General features: G+C 36.4%; 1 protein-coding gene across 3 annotated transcripts in view; it reads left to right on the top strand.

Annotated features, from left to right (window-relative positions):
• Window positions 1-531: 531 nt before the first annotated feature.
• The window catches only part of LOC124952805 (discoidin domain-containing receptor 2-like), a 93,886-nt gene continuing 80,455 nt past the window's right edge, over window positions 532-13,962 (top strand). For all 3 annotated transcript variants that reach the window (XM_047503240.1, XM_047503236.1, XM_047503237.1), the window contains exon 1: window positions 532-847. The gene's annotated coding sequence lies outside the window, so the exon portion shown is untranslated. The remainder of the gene's footprint in view (window positions 848-13,962) is intronic.

Genomic DNA, 13,962 nt, shown 5'->3' with positions numbered 1-13,962 from the left:
TATGTTATAGAATTTAGTGCTGACGAGAGAGAAAGAGAGAGAAAGAGAGAGAGAGAGAGAGAGAAATCAATGATTCTATTACCCAAAATAAAATGAGAAAGATTTATTATGCGTTTATCAGTATCGATTAGAAAGAAATTTCTATGAAAATACTAATACGTTATTATTGTTTAAGATATCGATCGATAGAAGTTGTAAAATACCTTGTTAGGAAAAGAACATGAATACATACCATTCCAATATTTCATATATTTACTTAAGTCTTTGATAGCATTGGCCGACAAGAAAAGCACGAATCGAAGTAAGCTCTTGGTCCTTTCCATAAAGAGCGGGAAAGTGGAGAAACTGCTTGCAAAGGGAAAGACCAAAGCATATGAGATAGAAAGAGTATTTGTATTGGGTATGTATAAGACAGAGAGTGAATGAGAAAGATAGAGCAATACAAATGTTAGCCGGCTCGTATTAGTACACGATGTCGCCACGGGTCACGGTGGCGCTGTGCCGCTGGCGCGACGCTCAGTCCGTTACGGGGTCGCGAGGACTACGCACGGTCTTATATGTTCTCGCGACTTCCTTCTTCCGGAAGGATTTGGTACTTGATGATTTAAGACGTAGACGCGCCAAAATCATTTTCTTAAATCAACAAGAACGAAATAAAGTAATAGTGTTTCTGTGATATCGTGACATAACGTGACTCGTTGACGATCATGCTTGCGTGTTTTACTACGATCAATTGGTGATAGTGCTAGAGAACGACGGACCACGACATTGCTCTTGGTGAACAACCGAGATATTTTCGTGACAACGAGCAAGGACATCTCATAATTTCGACGTTGTTTTATCAAACGTGAGTACATTGTTTTATTTTTATTGATTGTCCATACTTTTATGCATTTATTTTTAAAACATTCTCAAAGGAAGATCAAGACAAATCATTAGATTATTTAATAAAGTTTCAATTTGATTTATATTCGAAATTTCGTTTCGACATTTTCAAGCTCGTAAAATTACATTTAAAGGTTGCGCGCGAAGTCATTTGTAAATTCATCATGTCGTCAATTTTTCTTTCTCTTTCGTCTAACATCATTATGTTATGTTAAAGTATTAAATCGTATGTTTAAATTGTAATGTATAACTTTAAACGAGGAATTCTATTACGCATCGAATTTATTGTCACGAATGTTATTTGTCGAAGGTCATTTAAAGGACTTCGTCGTATACAAAGTATAATATTTTCGTATTTCTTTATTTATTCTTAGAAAAACGATAACACGAAGATATGAATTATTTTACGTTGATCGTATACGTTAGAGAAAAAAAGGTTAAATGAAATAAAGATATCGAGAAAAAAAACTAGATCTATATGACGATCTAATTATTGTAATATGACTCTTTCTCTTTCTTTTTCTTCTTTAATGGCTTTCTCTTTTCATTCGATAAGTCGAAAGAATTAAAAGCTTTACTTTTCCAATGAGATAACTGCGATAATTCTTTAAAAGCGATTTTTCATTGAAACCACCACCTTTATGGATTATGAAGATAGCTGAAAGAAACGACGCTGTCATGATGATTAAAACGCACCCAGAATAAACTATTCAGCTAGAATACTTTATTAGTATCGTCTATTATAGACGTAACTTATTTCCGCTTTGCTCGAGGCTGAAGTCACTAACAAACTGTTGTTCACGTTTAGCCTGTTCCATTGTTCGAACTTTACGTCTCATAGATCACGAAAATCATTTTTCTTTTTTTAGATTATTTTCTGTCCGAAAGCCAAGAACAAAAAAAAAAAAAAAAAAAGAAAAAAAGGAAAAAAAAAAGAAAAAAAAGAAAAATATTTTCATTGCGATGGAATCTACGGCCGAATATACATAATCCAGTTATCGCGAATTATTTTACGGTATTACGATTTCGATTACGCTCAATGATGATCCATAGTTCACTTTTAAACCCTTTATTGCATAAATAATTAATCTTACACAATCACAGAGTGTGCGCTTCCATATCGCGCTTGCACGCAACCCGACCAAAATAGGTTTGCTTTGTGAACAAACGTGGTTTGTGTTTTAAATGGCGTAACCGCACGATGCATTATGAAAACACTTTCATATCGAAGCTCTAGTTCACGATATCATATTATGAAGATAATGTGCCAGTAAAATAACTTATCGCATGTTCATTAATACAAATTTGTATAAACGAAAAATGCGTTATTATCACGCATTATGTGTGCGTAACCAACGTTATAACAATTGATTTAACTTCAGTCATTAATTCAACTTACGAGTCGATTCTATTCGTTCGGTTTAACATCTTCGAAAATTTATATGCGCATGCGCCTGTTCCACGTATGTGAACAGGTGTCCAAGGATCAAGAACGTATTCGTTTAACTACATGCACAAATATATTCTCCAACTATCGTGAACATCCCTACTGTTTCTTGTTTGCCACAGCTAGAGACCACACATGGATCCTGACTTATGTATACTTACGTGCATGCATGTAAATGTATAAATGTATAAATACGAGTTTAAGCATGAAACGATTCCATTACCGCAACTTACCACTTTATCGATTAACCATTAGGAAAATTAACGTACTAGTAGCTGATAGAACGACGATGGTCGCATTGAGGTTAAGGAACTTTGCGAATAAAGGAATCATGAAAATGAATATTCGTTCGTATATCCGATATAAAATCGGTGATAAAATTAATGAAACAGCGTAAAGAGAGTAATATCTTTGAAACGTAACGTTGTTGAAAATGTCAATTAACCTCGTTTTTAAAAAGAAGTAGTCTTCTTATTCCTTGTAGATTTCAAGATAAATGGGATGAGAATGGTGGATGGCAGTAAAAGAATAGAGTCTAGATACGGTTATATTATCGTTTCAAGATTTAATCTTGGAATGAAGGCGATCTTGTGTTAGCCGTCGTTCATTTTATAATGGGTAAGAATGTTAAATAAGCTCTATGATGGTGCTCAACATAGCGAAAGCTACACTTAATTATTTTATGCGTCGCGTTTCTACCGAGTCCGCAAGGGTGGTACGAGTGAACCCTTTCCCTGCGTGCGCTAGTTTAGTTTCAAACTTTAATTAAAAAGGTAGACTCGCAATAAGGACTCCTTCCACCCCTCATCTCCGACGGTCCTGCATCCCCACCAAAAAGAACGAGCCAGTTCTCTTCGAGACTCCTCTCGTAGTATTTCTATTTCATTTACCTAAAATAAACAGTGCAATCACATTAAAATCCTCGAGCGGTGTGTTCAAACTAATGTGCTTGTTCACCCATCGCGTAAATTGCACAACTATTCGCTTTCGATCGAATGCTTTTCGAGAATCAAAGTAAAAGAAAGTTGTGAGCAAATAATCGAGCCATTTTCTGCCAATGTAAAATCTAATAGAATACCAAAACCAAATTACTTGGACTGTAACGTTAACGTTAACAAGTAATGCTAACTAATTTGCTATATTTATTTCATCGATAAATCTCTGCGTATATTCTCGCGAAAATCGTGTAACCGTGAGATACGTGTTTTTCTCCTACATTCAAAAAACGCATTTTGTTCAATCAATTTCGTACATTTGATGCCATTTATAAACGAGTATAGCTATTTGTCGGTGCGCATGTCTTTATGAAAGGATGGTTTCGTTCGTGGCGAGGGCAATTATAAGGTTGCTTGAAATGACGGACGATGACACCGGGTCAACGTTGACGCACAATTGCGCACAATTTACGACGCGTCGCTTAGGTCGGTCGTCTCCTAACGCTAACTATTCTCGTTGTCATCGTGGCATACCAAAAACCACAATTTACGTGACCGTAGGCGATAAAAATGTCTATCGAGGTTGGAGATTCGTGAATCACGACGAGCACATCAATTTCGAAATGATTATTTGTTTATTTATTTCTTTTTTCATTTATTTTTTTATTGATTCTTTTTTCTTTTCGTATTTTTTTTTTTTTTCTCTTTTTTTTTCGCATTTTTAAGACCTATTCTGTGACACTGAATACACATGAAAATACAAAGAAATTTGACGAGCGCATTTTACACGTGCTCGATAAATCTTTGCTTTCCAATATTTTATCACCTTATATAGATTTCGACGAAATACCATGTTCCTTCTTTCATAGCTTGTAGCAACGGGCTCCAATCCGGTTAAGTGCAGAGAATATTGATTTTGACGGAGAGCATTTAATCTTGTTTTATTTCCAACTGGCCGTTCGTGAAACGCGATTCGGTTTTAAAAAATGCGCAGGCACGAACATCGCGAACATTAATGTCTTTGTGATATCGTCGTGATTGTGAAAGTAGTAGAAGTAGTAGGGACAGAGGTAGTGAAGATAGAGAGAGAAAGATAGGGAGAGAGAGAGAGAGAAAGAGAGAGAGAGAGAGAGAGAGAGAGAAAGAAAAAGAGAAAGAAAGAGAGAGAAGGGAGAGAGAGAGAGAGAGGGGGGGGAGGACGACAGGTGCTCCACAACTTACATCGGGGAAACGAATCGTTTTCGAAATGAGGCCTCGCGAACGTGCAGAATGCACTGCTTCTAATCTGAGCTGCAACGACGACGACTAGAAATAGCGACGCCTAGAGCTCTTTTTATGTTCCACGCCATATGTGACACACCGGTGGTCGGAGAGATTAACCGAAAAGTGGTTGAAGAAGAAACAGGCTGATAAAATTTCTAATCTCTAGTGAAAAATTTCTTTCTTGTACGTGCCTCACCTGGTATCATAATTTGTTAGAACGATAATAACGTTTGGAAATGTGATGATAATACAATAGGATGCTCTTAAAATGTCAAGTTCTTAAAAATATGAATCGTTCTTTGAATCGTTCAAAATGATTTAATTCTTTTTAATTTTTAATATCTATTCAAGTAATTGTTAATAATTATTATTTGAATAATTTTTTTAATGTAAGAACAAAAGGAACCGAATTAGAACACCGATGCACATTACACGTAACTCCGATAAGAAACCACTGGAATACCACTAGATCGTTCCAAAATGTTAACCTATGAGAAAAGAGCGGAAAAGGAAAGTAAAGTCGGGTGCAATACGCCGTCTAGTCGTTATCTTATTACTGATATTGCATCAGCGTTTGCCGCACTTCTCTGTTTCCAACACCCTCTCCTATCCCCACTATCAACACTCTTCTTCGTCCTGAACAAATGTTTGCACCGTGTTACCACGAACAGATAGTGGTTCAAACCAGTAGACCAAGCATGTATAATAAAAAAGAGAGAGAAAGAAAGAGAAAGGGAGAAGTGGAGAAGGGAGGATTTCCTGTTTGCCATCAAGTGTACATGCGAACACAGTGAACACTCATGCGAAAGGGAATCCGTGTGAGCGTTCAACCAACCGATACTCGCGATTTCGCGTACTAATTTTAAGGGTCGAGTACCGACTATCGAGAGTAATTGTCTATTCTAGAGTGTTAATGAAGTTGTACGAAAGAGTGGAAAATTGTTAAATGGTCTGGTAATATCGAATAAAAATTTCGTCATTTTTTTTTTTCTTTTTTTTTTTAACATTGAATATTTTGTCATACATACAGCGTACCAAGAATTGATAAATGTTATCTCGAACTTGCAATTGCTCTTACCTATCATTCTAAAGTACTTATTTCTTTAAGTGGCACCTGCTTGTACACCTCAGTTAAATACACCTATCACGCTTCTGCCTAATCGTGAGAGAACCATTACGTAATAAAAAAAACCAAAAAGAAAAAACAAGACTAGGCAAGCTTTCAGGGGGCGAGTAATAGCCAGAAGAGGGTGGTTTAAGAGTGTGTTCGTGTGCGAACACGAGATGGAACATCCAATAGGGATGGTAGAGGCAGCTCGAAGCATTGGATGTTTTGCAGAGAAACTCAAACCCCATTTTGTATATAGTGTGAGAGTCGAGCATGTGGCAATAAACAATTTGTTACGTCGAGGGTCCAGCATGCAACGTATCCTTCGTTTCTTGCTCTTCTTTTTTTTTTTCTCTTTCACACACGCGATATGCGGATCTTTCTTGTTCCCTCAATCTCTTCTCTCTCTCTCTCTCTCTCTCTCTCACGCTTTCTTCTCTTTATAGTATCGCGTCGAAGCGACGTAGCAATCAATAGCAACGCGTCACATTGTTTTCTCTGCTACCTTCGTCCACATAGATCGTTAAGTTCTCGATTATCGGTCCGGTCGTTACTAGCCACGCAACGAGGTTATCCAAGGTAAATACGTCCTACCGTTTAAATTCCTTCCTCTTCGATGCCAACGATAAAGAAAATTTGTTATCGGAAAATCGACTCTCTCAATTTTTGGACTTTCCCTTGCCCATGCTCTTTCCTCGATTGGTGCTTAATGTGGATTCGAATTGATTGTCCGGTTTTTAGTACTGCAGGATTGATTTGTAATCGGTTAATGGCTTTTCCGAATTAGCAATAAGTAATCGGTATATTTTATTTCTTAACTTTTTCTCTTGATTTTAACTTTGATGTTTTAAAAACATTTCTAAGGTTGTAGCAGATAAATTACGAACTTTTTCAAAGTCGTATTAATGAATGGTAAAATAAAGTCTCGCAAGTGAAGCGTCAAAGAAATCAATAAAGCTCGCACCAATGACGAGTGAAACGAACTTCGAATGAAATAAACCGTTCGATCGACACGATACAAGCGTGATATTTGAATCGTTGAAAAAAAATGATAAAATGAGAAATAAAATAATAAAAAGAAAAAAAAAATAAATAAATAAAAGAAGAAACAAAAAGTAACGCGTATTCTCTGCAAACAAATACTGCGAAATCTCCACCTGAAAGTATTCACAATGTTCCCTAGCGTATAGTAATTGCATAAACCCCGAATTTTCATTCGATCATCGTGAAAGAGATCAAATAATTCGAGACTACATCCGAAAGATTCGAGTTTTGAACTGAAATTAAGTTGCTTTTATTTTTATTATCATCGTTATGATAATATTATTAATACTTTTAAAAAATTATTACCTTAGTGACCACACCCTTCTTTTTAATAGATTCAACTTTGGAAAACTTTTTCTAGTTACTTTTCATGGTATTATAGCAATGATAAATCGATATATTAATAGCACAACAAAATCTATAAAAAGAACGTGCAACTTTCAGGCATCGAGATGTCCGATCGTAACAAAGATAGAGAAAAGAGAGAACGGGAAAATTTTAAACAGACGCGAACGAGGAGAAACTCCGAGAAAGTGTGGGGGTGAAAGGTTGGAGGGTGAGCCTTTTTTCTCGCGACGTTCAGAGACCGTAGAAAGAACGACGGTGATAACAGAAGGTAGTGGAAAGAGGAGTGAGAGACCGGCGCAAAATAAAATGAGATCGCATTATGTTCGCTCGTCGAAAGGAGCCCGAGGGCTTGAGCAGTCTGCTTGCAATGGTGAGCACGTGGATTGCGTGAGCGTGAACGCGCGCGCGCGCTTGCACATGCAACAACGGCTATCTACCTTGCTCTCTTTTTTCTTGCTCTACCTTTCTGTACAATATGCCTGTGTATGTGCGTGTGAATGTGTGTGTATATACAATGAGTATGATTTTCTCGCTTTTGATTTCCTTTTGTATCGGGGCTATTCGTGAAATAATAGAATGCTACGCAACTTCGTGTTATATTTTTTCGTTTCTTCTATAATATGAAGGTACGTACGTTTCGTCGTTATTGATTAAATCGCTCGAATGGACGTACGTACGTAAAAATAATACAAATTTGGAATAATTTCTGCAAATACGAAATATATAATATAATAAACGCAATAAACAAAAAAATGCAATAAGATTTAATATTGCTTCCATGAAAATATTTCATTCAATAGGCGCTAATAATAACGATGAACGAATAAAGAAAAAAATAGACGTTTTTTTTTCCCGAAATGTCAGAATTTTTTTGTTTATGCAATTTCTAGTTTCGGTTTTATACCGAACGAAATATATATGAAGTTATATTGGTCAAACTCTCTGAAAAAATAAACTTGTAATATATCAAACATTTGGCTTTTTCATTTTATGTTTGTTTATGTTACTTTTTCATCCGACATATCTCTGACGATATGCTAGACCGGCGCAATTTTTTCTGCTTTTTTTTTTTTAGGCATGCAAAACGTAAAGCAAATGTGTGAATCTCCTCCGTTTTTTAATATTTTTCATATGTTGCCTTGAATTTAATGGTAATGGTTGAAATATTAAAATTTGTAATCTTTAGCATGCAACGTAAAATCGGTGCAAGGTTTAATTACTAAATCGTAAAAGGTTCATAGCTCATTGTTAAACTTTCTCAAGCTGTTATATACCATACTGCGTACAGCATCACCATCTTTCTCCTCTTTTTTAAGGGGTAGGCGATCAACGTGACTTCGTTACCGTCTCTCCCAGGGTTTCACGAAACTCCGTGAGTTTGAACGACGCGTCTGTCGGCGCGTCATGAGGAAGAATAGGAGGGTGGAGGTTTCAGGTGGAAGGAAAAGAGAGATAGAGAGAAGAGGTGGTTCACCCCCCGTTGAGCAACGCACCTATCCTCTGCACAGCGAACGAACTCCATTAATCACGCGCCTTTCGGCGCTTAATGAAAAGGCCAAATATCGCGTAGCCTGCTAGTTCTCAAAAGAAAGAGAGAGAGAGAGAGAGAGTGAGAGAGAGAGAGAGAGAGAGAGAGAGAAAGAGAGAGAGAGAGAAAGAGACAGACAGACAGACAGACAGATAGACAGACAGAAAGAGGAAGAGAGAAAAATGGCGGGGCTAGAGGGTAAAAGGATAGCCAGCGGCAGAAATTGCGATCGAAACGACGAGCCGCTTACGAAGCAAATGACTTTTTCGTGGTCGACGTCGTCTTCATCGTCGTTGGTTCGTGCAAGAATCGTTAGACCGTCAAATTGATTCGAGATCTTTTCAATTTTCTGCCTTGAAAGATTAACTCTTTCGTTCTGAAGCTTGGCCTCCTTTTTTTTTTGTTTCCCTTTCTTTCTTCTATTTTTTTTTTTGTTCCTTTCTTTTTTTCTTTTTTTTTTTTTTTTTTTTATGCCCGTTCCGACCACACCTCTGCTTCGGATTTCGTTCTCCCTTCTTTCTTGTTTTATCCTTTTTACCTTCCCCTTCTCCATTTCGTTCTCTCGCAAAAGTTTTGTTCGAGGGATAAGAGGTAAATAAATTAGGACGGAAAATGTTTAGAAAGAAAAATATATTGTAAAGCCGAATTTAATAATTTGTCTTTTCAATACGAGACAAATCTCCTCTTGTGATACCCAATCTCATTCTTGGAGTAAAATACGATGACGTAAAGGTAGACGGCAAATGGAGAAGTGGTAGGGATATGAGGGCTTTACGCAGCCCTCTACATGCAACCTGCATTTTATTAGAATAGTTTGCTCCAAGTTTTTTAATAGAACCGAGCTTACGCGTTCTGCCCTTTAGAGCCTATTATTGCGAACTGAGTTCAAGGCTTTTTTTCTTTCCTTTTTTGTTATTCCTTGTTCTTCTTTTTCTTTTTCTTTTTCTTTTTTTTTTTCTTTTTTTCCTACGGTGGTACGCGACTCGCAAAGAAAGAGGACACCAGCTGTCATAACTACTTCTTTCGAGATTTTCGTCATACGCTCGAATAAAGAAGAAAGATATGGAGAAAAAAGAAAGAGAGAGAGAGAGAGAAACAACGGTCGATCCATATCGCTCGAATTCGCGACAAAAACTGCGGGTTATGTTGAATCGCGAGATAAAGAGAGAAAAGAAAAAATTACAAAGGAAAAGAACAGAGCCGTTGGAATAAAAATCCACGAAGCAGAAATAGTAGGAACAAATGGAAAAACAGAAAAAAAAAAAAAAGAAAATACATATATAAAAGATCGACAAGCTGAAATTGTTTTGCAGTCATATAGTGAATCATTATGAGAGATAACCTTTAGAATATAATAATTTCATTGCTAATTTTAATTCTACAGTACTTCGATGTTAAATAGAGAAAAATATAATGTGCCCAAAGTAATATTATAAATCAGTATTTTTCAGTTTCAAATCTGATGAAAATATTAAATTGACCGATGATTTAATAATTTTTAACAAAAATTAATTAATTAGCCAAAGTAATCGTAAAAATTTTTTTCTATCGTAAATATAACTACGATGACTGTACTGAACTTCGTTCGTAGATATGATACCTCAACATGTACCGGGTGGATTTTAATTAACGACCTCGTTGTGCACCACAACCCCTCGTGTATCGTCGTAATTCACATTCATCCACGCACGATAGCAACGCTGCTATGTAAAGCTCCATACGCATTCATTCGTTCGTTCGTTGAACGATAGTGGCCTATAAAGCCCAATGGGGATTACACGTGCAGACGCGCGTAAACCCGAGGCCGAACATGCTTGCTCGGAGTCATTTCGATGGTTGAAAATGTACGGATCAGGGAACGTGTTGTCTGATGTCGACGAATTCTATATCTACGACTACACAGAGTATACGCCTAACATATGTGTGACCAATTACAAGTATGAATACGAGTGAAAAAAAAAAGAAAAAAAAAAGAAAAATAACAAAAACGAAGGATTAGGATAATCCTATGGTTTATATAAACTTACCACAAAATTACGTCAACGCTTTAGATTTTTTCATTATATAAGTATAATTACATGCTTTGCATTCGAATGGAAATAGAGTTCGTACTTAAGGAAATATTAAGAGAAATGTAGAGTACGAGTCGTTGCGTGTACGAGGTTCTTTCTCGACGTAATGCGCTTGCGTAAAAAGGTCAAAAAGCATTTGGTCATGTTCCGCCGCAAGGAAGGTGTTATATTCCAGTGGCCGGCAGCGGTGCATGTCGAGTTAATTGATTCTGAACGACGACGAGAACGACGACGACGATGGTGGTGGCGACGACGACGACGACGACGACGACGACTCGCACGTGTCACATCGACATTAAGCATTACTGTGGGTCTGCTTCGTGGACCACACGCCGATCGACGTCACACGTTCGAACAACCGATGTACACGAAGAACCGATTTGCCGATACTGTACAGTGGCTGGCTACTGTTTGAAAAAATTTATTATAATTGACGGCACATGTTCGATACAATTTCTGTTGCGTTTCCATTCGAAATATTACCAATTGGATGCTGTGTCGATGTAATAATTCTTTCCTCTTGTTATTTTATAGAGAATGAAAACATATAATTCAAACTTCTGATTATTATTATAGCTTTTGTCAGTTCATTTTCTACTTTTGGAAATCCAATCTATTAACAATAGAAATGATTAGAACGTTCAAATAACATAGTTAAATCTATACAAGAACAATAATAATTATAGTAATAATAATTTTGTAACAATTGGTCACTGTATGGAATTAATTAGATAGCATTTAATTGTATCCCATTGAAGGTAGAAATTTAAATAAGTGCATATGCGTTACATATGAATCCACACAAATATGTGTGTGTGTGTGTGTATGTGTGTGTATATATATATGTTTGTTTATTTGTTTATGTGTGCGTGTGTATTAACTTGACCACAAAGTATCCATTAACGTTCCTACATAGGAAATATTTATTAATTTCGATATGTATTCAATAACAATGTTATACTAATTCTATTAGAAATATTATAAAAGAAAACAAAGAAAGGTTCATGAATATTCCAACAATTATCTGATTCTTGGGAACTCATCATGCAGTAAAAGAGAAAGGAGAAAAGGGATGGTACTAAGTATGTCTTCCCACGTTTCACTGAAAGAGTCTACCGCTTGACGAATGACATCGACTCGCATGAACCTGACTCCAAGTGCTTCTTGATGACGAACGTAACGTCATTCATTGCGTGCTTAATTAACACAAGAGTAGTGGAGCTAGTGAGTAAGAAAGCAAAGAGAGAAAGAGAAGAAGAAGAAAGAGAAAGAGGTAGAGTTCAACTCGGGTCGTTCTTCGACTTTACGCACACTCTCTTTCTTTTTCCCTATAGTAATATTCACCATTCGAGTCTTTCGTACTATTGTAAGCATGCCTTGCAAAATCCTTTTTACAAAATCGCCAGCCGGGAATTTAATTAACCTGTTTTACATTTGATAGCTTTGCAAAAACTTCTGGTCGGTCTTTTTTCTTTGCTTTTTTTGTTCCTTCTTTCTTTTTGTTTTTTATTTCTTTTTTTTTTTTTTTTCTTTTTTTTTTTTTGTGAAAAGATCTAATTAATAGATACACGGAAGGGATGAAATAACCGTAATGAATGTTAAAAGGAGTGAAAGAAAGAGAGAAGTAGACAAAGGAAATTTAAAATAGTACTCTGACGAAAAAACGTTTAATCGAAACGTATAGAGATTTGCTGAAAGCCATTTTGTATTCCAAGATTACAGTCATAATTTTTGACGTTTAACTTTAGCGAGAATGACTTTGAGGGTTGGGCAATATCTACTTTTATACGTGGTATTATATTTGAATATGTGTGTGCAGGTTTTATGGACTACCCGGAAGAATGAGAATACCTGAATTCCTTTTCCTTTTAGTCATCGTCATCTTTTCGATCTCTAAGAAGTAGACAGGTTTCTTGAGATTCGAAAGGAGGAAACATCGAGGGCGTAAGCATACATCTCGACACTACCACTTGCTAAGAATTACCAGATCCGCATAAAATTCCCAAAGGATTTAGTCAGACGGACTTAGACAAACCTGATAATAAAATCGGTGAAATTGAATAGGATTTGCTTGATCGTCGAATAAGTCAGAAAAATATTATATAGTATTAACGTTTTAATTTTCTAATAGATCTACTCGCTAAATCTTGCGAAGATTTGTATTACTTCATTTTATTTTGTTTTTAATAATATTATTAATAAGATTATTAATTGAAGTAACATTGATTGTGCATGGATTAGAAATCGATCGATTTTCTTAGATCATATTTTCTTTTTTTCTTTTTCTTTTTTTTTCTTTTTTCTTCTTCTCTTTTTTATTCGTTTTATCTGAAAACTTTAAGTATCACAAAGGGTTCTACCGAAAGAGAATGTTAAACGGGCGTAGACGGAGATCGTTGGAGATTCACCAAAGTAAAAAAATTGAGAAAAGAGATAGAGGGGATGGGGAGGGAGCGACGAAAGAAGCAGATGGCGTAGATTATAGAGTCGAGCGAGCGGAACACGGTAAAGCAATTTCTGTTACAAGCACGCTTTCTCGTTTCCGCGAAGAGAATCCTTCGAGTTACTTGAAGGAATTTACATGAACATTCACGCGCTCGCACACATACATTTTCCGTATAACTGTGAAAGAAAGGCGAAAGGTTTTGTGAATGGCCAAGCGACTCTCCCCCTCCCTTTCTCTCTCTCTCTCTCTCTCTCTCTCTCTCTCTCTCACTCTTGCACAATTCACTCTTTCGCTCTTTTCAATCTATATAATTCTATATGAGTACGAGCTTATCATCACTTTCCATGAAAGCTGAGCCTATGTACGTGTACACGATATCGATTTCGCTGTCGTTAATGATAATTAAGGCCTGGCGCAACGAGATTTCGCTAATGGAACATAACGTATACGGAAATAACGCGTCTAGCCGCAGCTAATGCGTGATTACTATTTTTCTTTTCGACAAAATATCTTTCCCTTTGTCGGTTCAATGATAATAACGTTACTTTTCTGTAGAATATAAGGAATGAATTTTTAGATGTATGAACAAAGAAAAATGAAAAGAAAAAAAAAGAAAAACAGAACAAAACAAAGAAAGTAAAATCACGTGACAAAATTGAAGAAGATTTATCGAAATAACGTTAATACATCTTTGCCAAACACAATTTCGTCTCTTAAGAATACATATATCGTATTAGTTTGGAAGTGAGAGTGAACAAGAGAGAGAGAGAGAGAGAGGGAGAGAGAGAAGCTGCTCCGTTGATAATTCGCAAATCCTCGAGGGCGGTGATGGCGGTCGATTATTCTCGCTTGCCGGCTGGCTATCGTAAGCTGTAGGCGCCAGCCT

This window comes from Vespa velutina, chromosome 11, assembly GCF_912470025.1.
Source record: "Vespa velutina chromosome 11, iVesVel2.1, whole genome shotgun sequence".
NCBI classification, from domain to species: domain Eukaryota; kingdom Metazoa; phylum Arthropoda; class Insecta; order Hymenoptera; family Vespidae; genus Vespa; species Vespa velutina.
This window is presented reverse-complemented; position numbering and strand designations above follow the sequence as displayed.